The sequence below is a fragment of the Pelodiscus sinensis genome, chromosome 14 (assembly GCF_049634645.1).
Source record: "Pelodiscus sinensis isolate JC-2024 chromosome 14, ASM4963464v1, whole genome shotgun sequence".
NCBI classification, from domain to species: Eukaryota; Metazoa; Chordata; order Testudines; family Trionychidae; genus Pelodiscus; species Pelodiscus sinensis.
This window is the reverse complement of record NC_134724.1, coordinates 25,522,741-25,535,579: the sequence shown is the minus strand read 5'-3', so window position 1 is coordinate 25,535,579 and position 12,839 is coordinate 25,522,741. Positions and strand designations below refer to the sequence as shown.

General features: G+C 39.8%; 1 protein-coding gene across 9 annotated transcripts in view; it reads left to right on the top strand.

The window, feature by feature from the left end:
* The window catches only part of MYO5A (myosin VA), a 187,012-nt gene that overhangs the window by 37,906 nt on the left and 136,267 nt on the right, over nt 1–12,839 (top strand). The window lies entirely within an intron of this gene.

Below are 12,839 nucleotides of genomic sequence, written 5' to 3'. Positions count from 1 at the left end.
AGACTGTAGAGTGACAATGTGTGTGAGGTAATATTTTTTTTATGGGACCAGTGTCTGTTGGTGAAAAAGACAAGCTCTCAAGTTTCTTCATGTCTAACAAATGTTATAGCTAAATACAAGGTGGACTAGATTGTTTGGCATGAACAGTTGACACACATTGTAAGATATAGGAGTCTATGTTTGCATTGTTTGAAGAAGAGGTCCGTGTTGGTAGAAAGTTTGTTTAATTCACCAACGGAGATTGGTCCATTAAAAGCTACCTTATCTCTTTCATATGCTGAGAGACAATTCAAAGTGACGTGGCATATTAAGATCTGTCCCCCCCCCCAAAAAAAAAGAGTAGTCCTGTGGCACCTTAGAGACTAACAAAAAACAATATAGTATCATGAGCTTTCAAAGGTAAAACCCACTTCTTCAGATGATCTTGAGTCAGATTTTGCTCACGAAAGCTTGTGATACAATATATATTTTTGTTAATCTCCAAGGTGCCACAGGACTACTTGTTTTTAAAATTATAGACCAATACGGCTGCTACTCTGAGAATATTAAGATCTGTGGTGTTATAGGATGAAAAGGGGGTTAGTGGGTTACGGATTGTTGTAATAAGTCTCAAATCAAATGTCTTTATTAACACTATGATTTTTAATGTCTAGACAGACTATTAATTTAACCTTCCAAGCTCATCTTTTGAAGGCATTGTACAAATTTCCTGGGAGGATGAAGATTAAGGTCCGCTATGGAGTAGGGATTTAAAATCTTGGTTAATCAGTTAATCGGTTAAATGTTATATTTAACTGGTTAACCGATTAAATAGGGACAGGTGGTGGTGGGGGGGGCCATTCCAGGCAGATGTGCTGAAACTGCCCCCCATTTCCAGCCATGAGCAGGGCCTGCTTCAGCCAGACCGGGCGTACTGTGGGTAGGGACTACTGTGGCTGGGGTGGAATGCCTTTGCCTGTGGCATGCCAGGCCAGGCCTGCTGATGGGGGTAGGTGGGGGGTGGGTGCTCCAGCCCACTGTTTAACCGTAACAGATAAGGGTGATGCTTATCTGTCAACCGGTTTACTATTCAGATCCCTACTGTGGAGTGATTGTTTTGTAGACAGTCTTCACCTGTTTGATACAGTGTGTTTTTGTCATTTTCCTCTGAGTTTATTAAAGAGTGTAGTCATTTGGTTTCACCCACATAGCAGTTGGGGCATTTAGTGTGCTAGGTGCATTATACCACATATTGTGATTGGTATGTATAGGACTCTTGGATTTTGAAAGGTATGTTGGATGGGGAGAGTAAAGTGTTGATCATAGTAGCAGTGGAGTTGTCTACTTTTCTTTTACCCCACACCAAAAGAAGGCGTTGAGCTGGCCAACACAAGAATGAAATAGGCTGTGTTTCCTTCTGCAGTAATACTGTGTGTACCACAGAAGAAACAAACTTTTAACCTCTGATACTGAAATACGGTTTATATTTATGATGTCTGGTTTATATTTCTAATTTTTATCTGTTAGCAATGCCAAATACCTCAAGTAGTTAGTGGCTGAAGATTGATGCTTTGTGAATCATATGATCTGAGTGGATTGATAATTATTGTAGTCTGCTGATTCCATGTGACCTCAGATAAGATCATGAGGTATGAGAAAGTGGATAAGAGAGAGAATCCTGCAGTAGTTTTTAATGACACAAAATTCCAGTTGTGCAGTTTCTGTGAGATTTTTTATCTTTAGATGGAAACGGTGAAGCTCTAGACTGGAGTCTCTCTGTGTTCATTGTTCTACCTCCATCTACCTCTTTTGAGTCACTATTTAGATATTATTGTCACTATTAGTTACCGCCTTTTAACAACACAATGGAAATAGCTGTACTTCTTGAAGAGATCATGTAAACTATTGGAAAATTTAGTTCTATATGATTCCAGGCCAGGCCATTTCTTTGCATGATTTGACTGACCCTGAAGAATAGTCCAGGGATTTAATCAAGCCTAGCAAATGATTCCATTTCCTGATATTCAGTCATACTTTGTAGTTCTTCAGTGCTCCATCAAAATGAAAGCTAACTCATTCATAAGAATTGTTGCACTTATTCTGTGAATGGTTTCTTATTCTGCTTTGTGTCAGCTGTCCGTTTGCCCCTGGAGTTCAGACTTAATATGGTAGTGTAGACATGACCTGTCAACCGGACTCATGTCAAGTTACAGCCACTGCAGTTATTAAATTGCTTGTCTGTGTGCACATTTGCGTCTTTGTTTGTTCACACCAGGAATGGTTGTGTCAAATATGGGACATAGTTGGATGGCTCCTGAAATCCAGTAACAGTCAATGTAAGCAACGTAGTGTAGATTCTTCTAAGGGAGGAGGTGTTACTAATTTGGCATAATGAACTTACGTTGGTAGGAGCCAAATTTAAGCAAAGATGCTTCCAGAGCTAGGATGACACAAGGCCTTAGATTGACCTAACCATGTAGGGTAGACCAGGCCTTAGTTACAACTTTTGAATGATCAGAAACTCAAGTCAAACTGCTTTCTAACAGCCATCTAAAGTACATTCACACTTTAAGAACCCAGCACAGGATGCGCTTTTCAAACTTGATCCCTTACACCCAACTCTTTTCACCACAAATCTAGCTGAGTATAACAAATTCCATAGAACACCTCTCAGAATTAGAGGTCTCCTGGGAGATGAACTACACTTATTTTACTGATATGCCTGTACATTTTTATTATATTAGAACATAAGAAGGGCCATACTGAGTCAGACCAAAGGTCCATTTAACCCAGTATCTTGTCTTCTAATAGATCACTTGGTGATTACCTGTTCTATTCATTTCTTCTGGAGCCTCTGACATTGGCCACTATCCTCTGTTGCCCATTCCCAGCTTCTGACCAACAGAGGCTAGGGACACCAGTCTTGCCCATCCTGGCTAATAGTTATTGATGAACCTATCCTCCATGAATTTATCTAGCTCTTTTTTGAAACCTGTTGAAGTCCTGGTCTTCACAACATCCTCTGGCAAGGAGTTCCACAGGTGGATTGTGGATTGTTTGAAGGAATACTTCCTTTTGTTTGTTTTAAACCTGCTACCTATTAATTTCATTTGAGGATCCCTAATTCTTGTTATGGAAACAAATAAATAACTTTTCCTTATTTACTTTCTCCTCACCAGTCATGACCTATCATATCTTCCCACTATTAATCTATTTTCTAAGATTAAAATTCCCATTCTCATTGATCTCTCCTCGTATGGTAGCTGTTCTAAACCCCTAATAATTTTTGTTGCCCTTTTCTGAACTTTTTCAAATGCTAAGATACTGTTTTTGAGATGAGGCAACCATGTCTACACACAGTATTCAAGATGTGGGCATACCATGGATTTATATTACGCAGCAATACAATATTCTCTGTCTTATTCTTTATCCCCTTTTTAATAATTCCTAATATTCTCTTTGCTTTTTTTTACTGCTGCTGCACATTGAGTGGATGTTTTCAGAGAACTATCCACTAGCCACATCTAGTAGTTTTAAGATCACTCTCTTGAGTGGTGACAGCTAATTTAATCCCCATCATTTTATATGTATAGTTGGCATTATGTTTTCTTTGCCTTTATCAACATTAAAATTCACTGCATTTTGTTACCCAGTCATTTAGTTTTGTGAGATCCTTTTGAAGCTTTTCACAGTCTGTTTTGTTCTTATCTTGAGCAATTTAGTATCATCTGTAAATTTTGCCATCTCATTCTCCACCCATTTATGAATATGTTGAATAGGATTGATCCCAGTACAAACCCCTGGGGGACACCACTAGTTAACCTCACTCCATTCTGAAAACCTATAATTTTATTTCTAACCTTTGTTTCTTATCTTTTAGCATGAGAGGACCCTTATCTCATGATAGCTTACTTTGCTTATTTTGGCTTTCAATAATTCATAATAAAACTGCTGCTGAAAAATTCACCGTCAGATATGTACCGATGAATGGTGGGTACTGTGCCCAAAGAAATGCTTCCAACCATTTGGGTTATCAGGGCTCTACCTAAGATATCTGATTTGAATGGTTTTAGATGTTCTTACTGTCAGTCCCCGTAATACACGAGGTTCGAAGGGATGCCGGAAAGGATGAGACCACAAGTGGGGGTTTCAAAAAGCACAAACTGATTTTATTTTGATGATGCCAGGCAATCATCAGAACAAAAATTAAACAGATTGCCAGACAACACAAAACAATTCCCTGAGGCTTTTCTAAATCATAATAATTCCCAATAACTGCCCAGGGGTTAGGAACAGTTGAATTAACACTGGTATTGTCCATAGGGCTGATTATTTACACAACTTTATACAAGGAAACAGTAAAAAACCTAAACTACAACTATTAATAAACTAACTTAGTAACTTTTTAGCCACTGTCACTTGACAAGCAATAAGGACAACTAAAAAATCAATTAGGATAGGGATGATGGCGGGGGGGGGGGGGGGGGTTATACCAGTTCTGGAGACAGAAGGAACACAAGTCCCGGTCGCATGCTCATAAACTGTCTCCACTTGGGTCGACCAACTCGGAGTACGCTCATTAAGACTCGAGAGCGGGGGGTGCAAGGCGTCTGGGTGATCAGGCCAGGCGTTCACTCCATGCGAATCCCCAGTGAGAGAGGGGCTGCCTGCCTGTTTTATTGCCTGTGAACTTATCACCCCATAGGTTAGTTTTTGCTGCAGTGGGTGGAGTAGCAGGCCTGAGCACAAGTCAGCCCATTGGCTGATCTTTCACTGCAATGGGTGGAGCGAGCAGGGGAAGATTAATTAACACGCCCTTATATGGAAAACACTCCACCTCACAGACAGAGCCCCCTATACCAGCCTTAGAGGTATTACAGGCTATGGCTCCCTGCGACGGGCAGCCATTGTTGTAGTTCTGACTCGGACACTTACCATAGGCTGCGTGTGTTTTGGATAATGACCCTGTTTAAACTATGCAACAAATGTATCATTGGAACAAGTTGTCTAGGTAATTTTTGTAATTGCATCTTTCTGTGTGTGTGTTTGCCAGTGGTCCATTAGAATCTGCAAAATTACTGTTGTCTACAACATACTTTAAGAGGACTACAAAGTATTAACTAGGTATCCTTGGGAAGTCATCCCAATGCTAAGGAGTTAGTGAAAGATGACAGTATAGTTAAACTTGTGCTGTTATGCTCTTGTAGTTTTCCATTCCAGTGTTTTCCCCTAGTGGCTTAGAAATTCATGTTTAAGCTTTTATTAATGTTAATGTTTCAGAAAGACTAAGGAGTAGTAATGTGGTAGTGTGAAAGACTAGGCTCATTGGTTAACCTTCATGGTTACAAGCAGGCCTTCCTCCTCCTCCCCCCATCCCCTGCAGGGTGGGGGAGAGTAGGCTGGAGTGGTGCCTATGGGGAGCTGGCTTTTAATCAGTTTCCCCACAAAACACTGACTACTGGGGGAGCACCCACCCACACCGCTGCCTCTGATACAGAAGAGGGATGGAGGGACAGCTGGCTCCCCGTGAACATCATTTCCCGCAGAGTCGCGCCTCTCTTCCGTGTTTACAAAAAAATTCTCTTTTTAACATCTCTACTTTTGGTACTTCCCTTTCTGGTGTTTTCTGATCTTTCTTTGGAATCATTACAGAAAATTGTATCCAGGTGATTCCTCATACACAGATACATGAATAAAGTTTGCTTCTTTCCAGCAGCAGTTTTGGCTGAAGAACAGTGTGAAGCATTGTAGGACAGGGACCATGTGTTCTGTTTGTGTCCATATAGTATCTGCCATGTTGTTGGTGACACCAATAAGAAGGAATTAGTAATAATTAATAGTATACTGGGTACTGTGTGTTGTGCATATTTAAACTTTCAAGTATTGTTACCTTACTAGAGACTTCATAGAACACTAGAACTGGAAGGGACCTCAAGAGGTCATTGAGTCCAGTCCCCTGCCCTCATGGCAGGACCTAGTAGCATCTTCTAGACCATCCCTGATAGATGTCTGTCACACCTGCTCTTAAATATCTCCAGAGATGGAGATTCTACAACCTCCCTAGGCAACTTATTCCAGTGTTTAACAGCCCTGACAGGATGTTTTTCCTAATGTCCAAACTAAACCTCCCTTGCTGCAGGTTAAGCCCATTGCTTCTTGTCCATTCTAATGTAGCAGATCCACCCTGAAATGTTGGGACAATGTGTTTGCAGACCAATTTACTTCATCTTTATCTTTTCCCCTGACCTGCTTTAAACTCCAAAACCTATTTTAATAATGATGTATTTCATATGACTTCCTTGGCCTCTTTCCATTACTAGGACATCTTGGAAATCTTCCTGTTTTTCCACTCTTGCCTTTTAACAAGTTGTTGCCTTGGCACAGATATGAACTTATCAGTGGTTTCCATTACTCTAACCTCAATACTGCTGATACCCTGAGGGAAAGAGAATACAACAATGATTCTAAAGCTTTATTATCAGCTAGTCTTGCATTAATCAAGCCTTTACCACTGACTGTACAGTGCTACAAAATTTTGCATATCCCTAGCTTTCTGAGCCTGAGGATCTGGATAGTGACACATCTACACCTATTGCTGATTGTCTGCATGAAACTTACTTCCCTGTCGAATTAGAGTTCAGACCTTGTGAAATAATAGTAGAGGGGGAACACATTTTCAGTGGAAATAAGAAAAATTCCCTGTTCACAGGGATGATGGCAGTAGTACTCTTTCCACCAAATATACTATTAATTATAAAAAGGTAATTTCATCATTTCACTTATAAGACTGTATCTTTTTCAAACTCTGAAAAAATCCTTGTAGTGTCTGTGAATGGCTTTGAAGATATAAAAAGTGCTAAGTATTAGTCAGTACATTTTCTACAGGGCCTGTTGTTTCCATTGGAAAATTAGGGCATGCACACTGTTTGGCATTATTTATTAATACTGGAAGGCAAATCACATGGTATAGCCATCAGTATATTTCTCAAAGCTATTGTAGCTCAGTTATGCATTGGTCCATTTTATACCTTAGAATATTTAAAAGAATGATTAAGATAGGGGACAAAACTAAGACACTGAGTGGCAGAGAGAGTGCTAGGGTGTCCTGATTCTGTAGCTTGTATTTTGGTCAGGGATAGTTTTGTGTGGTCTGCTGTAGGATTGGACTCTCTCAAAACCCAGGATGATTCTGAGAACTTAATATAAAATGGTGCTGTTTCCCACAAAGAATGCTATGGTGATCAGTTAGCAAAACAGTTCTTCTAATTTGACAAAGCTGCTAATGTTACAAAGTTATTTGATATTTTTAAGTAGAGGCTTCTCTTTTTATGTCAGGATTTTTCCCTTCTCCCTGCTTCTGCTTTTTTTTACTAAGGTATTTTTTGTGGCAAGGCTTTCAGTATAAAACTGATGATGAACCCATAGACTAGAAAGCTTCATAATTATTCTCTTAGCCAGACTTCAATACCCTGGAGTTTATCTCATGTGAATGATTCAACTGGCATGGGCAAGCCAGTTTCCATGGTGATTTATGCTCTGCTTTCTCTTTCCCCATTTAGTCAAGTAGAAAACGTACAGTTTTCTTTTGAACAAATTAAAGGTGCCAATTTCATATTGGCTCAGATTTGTATATTTGGAGGTGGACGGTCAGCATCAGAAGCTTGTTACAGGGAACTCCGTGCCTTTTTATTAACATGGAATTAAGACTGTAACATAGTTAATACACCACCTTGCCTGCATCAGGAAACTCTCTTCTTCAGGAAGCCTAGAGTGCAGTAGGCATGTAGCACTTTTCTTGCTAAGTAATGTTATAAATGCTTTCTTTCCTCAGTGAACGTTGGCTCTACTGTTCTCCCCAATATAGTCTGTCTCATTTGTATGTATGCATTTTTAAATGATTATATGTTTAAAACCAAACACTAAAACATCTATTTTCAAACTTGGAAAAACAAACCAAAAACATTTTTATTAATCCACCATATATTTGAAAGCGTGTCTGTTTGTTCAGGCACCCCTCCTAAACGGTAAAAGCTAGAACCACCATATTCAGTACACAGTTTCCTCTTATCATGACTTAAAGCAAGGTAAGGGTTTGGTTGCACCAGGAAAATGGGATGTACCTGGAGTGGGATTGCTTGTCATAAAACCATACAGAAGAGAGACAGAATCACCAGGAAGGTGAAAGTGGCTGGTTCTGCCGCCCAGGACTGACCCAGCCCTGAACCTCCTCACCTTCGGCGCCCTTTAGGGAAGATGGGAGGGGCAGAAGCTCCCCACCCCAGTTCGTTTGGGAACTTTGCTGGCTGTTCCCCTTCATCAGGGAGTGAGGGGAAAGTGCACAGTTTGCTGCATTCCTCACTCAGGCTGAAGAACACAGGGGGCAGATGAACCTGGACCTACCTCAGCCGAAGGACATGCCCTTCCTTGGCTGTGCCCGCTGGAGCTACAGCGGCCATGGAGAGGCGCCTCTCGCCTGGCCTCAACCTGCTGCTGTTAGAGAGGGCTGGGGTTGTCCTTTCTGCCCTAGGGCAGCCTGCATACTGAACCCCTCAGTAATGATTTAAAAGAAGCATGTACATTTTCATTTTATTTTCCAAAAACCAAAAATGAATTAAGGACCCAAGCAATGCTGGATAAATCTTCTGGTACTTTTCTAAAGCTTCCCCACGTGCCCACCATGAGAACCAGTGTTGTTGGCCAGCATGTTGCCTAACAATGTCAAAACACTGTTTAAAATAAGCTAATATTTTCCCCCTCCTCCCTATAATCATATGCTGTTTCCAACAGATCTCTAAAATCAAACCCTAGCAGTCTGGAAATGTCTGTTAAATTCCTCCAGCTTCTAACCAAGGTTAAGCCACATTGGGCTGCAGATCAAAGAAGATTGTTAGGGTGCCATGTACCATCAGGATTGTCTCAGCCTATTGCTGATCAGGCTTTTTTCTTGGAAATTAACCCAACTTTTTTCTCCTTTATCTAAATGGAATGTGTATTTAGTGCAGAAAACGTGATCCTACTGTAGATAAGTACCAGAGAATCATTATTAATGGGCTTCATATTTTTATTTAATTTGAACAAAAAGAATTGGCATATGCCTGCTTGGAGATCAGTCTTATTTTGACTCAGAGTTTCATCATGTGTCTTCGTAATGTGGGCATGTAAGTCTCTAGTAAACCACTCCCTTTCCCAGATTAAATATTTATTCAAGGGCTGTTTGCCTCTCACCAGATCACAGGAAGAGCCCTGTGTGAGCTGCTGTATTCCACCCATGGGACAGAATAGGAGGATAGCACTGGCAGGTTAAGGGCTGACTAGACTAACTTTTAAAATGGCTCGTCATCAGCCTAGTGCCGAGGGGAGCCCATCATGAACCAGGCCTATCACTTTTAATACACAGCTGTGGCCTGTGGAAACTACTTTTCTTAGCATGCAGCACTATGGATTGATTCGGAGAACATGCCTCCCAGTTACAAACGAGTAGGTGAAAGCTGCTCTATTTTACACCAAGTGTGTGTGCACCCTTCACAGTTCTGGCAAGTTTCCCATGTAGCCTCTGGTGGAGCAAAGTGCTGCAACGCCTAGGATGAGATTGTCAAACGTAACGACAGACACTTAATTTCTGCTTAAAGTGAGGGTGTACTTATGTACATTAAAAGGTGCAGTTGTTACTGTGGCTGTGAATACTTTTATAATATTGAGCTGATATATAGCTTAATCATTTGAAACAAGTACAGAAAAATGACCTAGTTGGTTGTCACAATCCAGTTACCAGAGAAATCTTTTGTCTTTGTATATTTGGTAGTTTTCTGATCAGTCAGACACCGCTATTTCAGGAGTGGGTTAATCAGTAAGCAAAGTAAATACGCGGAGATGTTTTCTTCAGATTTTTCATCTCCAGTTTAGAATAATGTATGTTCACAATAGCTGATATAACAGCAGATATTTCAAGACTTCGGCCTATTTAAATACTTGAAGAATAGAAAATACAGTTGGACAACATGAAAAGCAACCTGATTTTATGGAAAATAGGTCTCCTCAAATGAGGGATTCTTTTTGGATGAGATCACATATTTGGTTGAAAATTTTCAACCGATACTATTTTTAATCAAACAGAACAGTTTTCCATGAGAAAACGTGGATTTGATGGGACCAAAATGTCCTTTGGAAACTAAGCAGGCTCCTGGCTAGATGGGCAGACTCACTAGCTGCCTGGCCAAACAGATAATGTAATATATTTGCATAAAAATAAAGTCATCCTGTTTTTGACACATCATTTTATTATAAATTGAAATATTTCAAAAGTTGTCAATAAAAATCAATTCGCCCTTTAGATAAGAACAAAACTCTTTAGTTTGACCAAAAGAAAATTTAAATGACGTGTTTCAATTTTTTTGTTTTTGAATATCAAAATGATGTTCTGCTGGACATTTTGGAAATTTGGTCTGGTCGTGTGTGTGTGTGTGTGTGTGTGTGTGTGTGTGTGTGTGTGTGTGTGTGTGTGTAAAAATTTTAGAATTTCCAGCACAATGGGGATTCTGGTTTCTGGTCAGCACAAGATAACTATAATTGTATTGACACAATATAGTTAGCCTTCTGTACGGCATTTGACTGATTCCTGCATGACATTCTGATTTTAAAAAGAGCAGACTACAAAATCATTGTGACATGCATTAAATAGACTGGCTAACAATTGATTTCCAATTAATTTATAATCATCATCAGGGGGAGGGATAGCTCAGTGGTTTGAGCATTGGCCTGATAAACCCAGGGTTGTGAGTTCAATCCTTGGGGAGGCCATTTAGGGATTTGGGGCAAAAATTTGTCTGAGATGGTATTTGGTCCTGCTGTGAAGGCAGGGGACTGGACTTGATGACCGTCCCTTCCAGTTCTAGGAGATAGGCAATCCCCATTAATTTTAAAAAAATTAAAAAATCATTATGGGAAATCATCATTCAGTAGATGGGGGATAGTTGGGTCCATCAGGGCCAGTTCTGATATCTTTATCAATGTTTGGGGGGGAGGGGAGGGAGGAGGGTGTAGTCACTGCTGATGAAAATGTGTAGATGATACAAACATCAGTGTATTTATTGTTTGTATAAGTTTGAACCTCTCTAGCCTGCCACCTTTGGGACTTGACAGATGCAAACCAGAGAATTTGCCAAACCCTGGGAGGTCAATATTGTCTAACGGCATTACCAACACTCCCACTGCTTACTGGGTTTTTAGAAGACATGTAGGGGTAAATTAGAGCTAAATAACAGTGCAGAACACTGAGAGCCAGGACTGGTGGCTGTAAACAAACTTTATGGGACTACGGGAAACTTGGCCATGCCCATGATAAGTGGATATCCACCGAACTAAAATCATGCTGGACCACCGATGTTGCCAGACCAGAGGGTGCCGGACTAAACAGCTTCAACCTGTAGTGCAAGTTCAGTACTGTAGACTGATCAGGGTTGCTTATTAGCTAGGATCCATTAAATGACATGCATTTTAATACAAGACCATGCATCAAAAAAGGAATAAAAAATCAGATTGCTGTTTATCATGCTGACTATTTTTGTCTCATTGGAACAATTTAGGAAAGAATGTGGCTGATTCTACAGCCCAAGAAGTTTGGAAATCTAGATTGAATGTCATTTTAAAAATTAGCTCTAACTCAACCACAATATATGGGCATGATGCAAAAATTACGGTGTGAAATTATTTGTTTTGTGTCCTGCAGGAGGCCAGACTTAGACAATCATAATGGTGCATTACAGTTTTAAAGCCTTTGAAAAAAAATATGGGTAACCAAATCTCCTGCTAGGAAGGCTTTTTCTGTCAAGTACACCATTGAACAAGGTGAATTAGTAGGTGGGTAGGGGAGAGACAGAGACAGAGACAGAGACATTTCATGCTGTGCAATATTAGACCTAAGAAACTAGAATGGTCTGACCTGATGGGGAAACTTGTATGATCCAAAGCTAAGTATAAACTTTGAGAATCAATTATACTAATTAAATGCTATTGTTAGAATTATCTCCTCTCTGATCCGCACTTGAAGAGAGTAGTCATTGCGTGGTTCACATCTGATTTTGATCCCTTCTGTGGGAGGAGGAAGTAAACTGTCAAGTTTGGGACACATCTAGTATTTTTGAAATCTGAAAAATATGAACATAGATTAAAGTCCATTCATTCTTGCTTAGAGCAATGTAGTCATTAATTGTAATTCTAGATTTTTCTTCTGTGTGAAAACTGCTTTTTACCAATTTTTGGAAGCATTCCTTTCATACTGTGATGATAACCTCTCTTAAATTAGCTGATGAATGCAGTAACACAAAGGAAAATGGGCAGTAGCTTTTAAAGCTGTAGCTCATGTTAGCTAGAATTTACCACAGAAATAGAGACGAGTGTTTTATGAAATGTAAAACTTTGCTATATTTTAGTCTTCTTCCTTGTTGCATAGAGTACATCTTAGAATTGTTCAAATCAATTGGTTTGAATTAAATCGATTAGAAAATAAATTCTTGGTTGTTAACATGTTTTTTTACCTACAGTTTCAGAATTGAGCTTATATCTTGCCAAGGCTATTTTATATTGGAAATGAATGCTTTGACATCCCTTGAGAATAGGAAATAAAATTCAGCTTGTATGTGTGTCTTAGTAGATTAGAATAGTTATTATATTCATGAGAAACCTTTTAATTTACGGTGATAGCCATTACTTGAATGTTCAGATGCTGTCCAAATACAGTAAAACTCCAATAGTCCGGCACTCCTGATAGTCCGGCATAAAAATGGCAAGAGCCTAGTGAGTGAGCTTCGGCAAAAAAAGAGTCACAAGGTAACAGCGGCAGCAGCTGAACGGAGCAAAAAGGG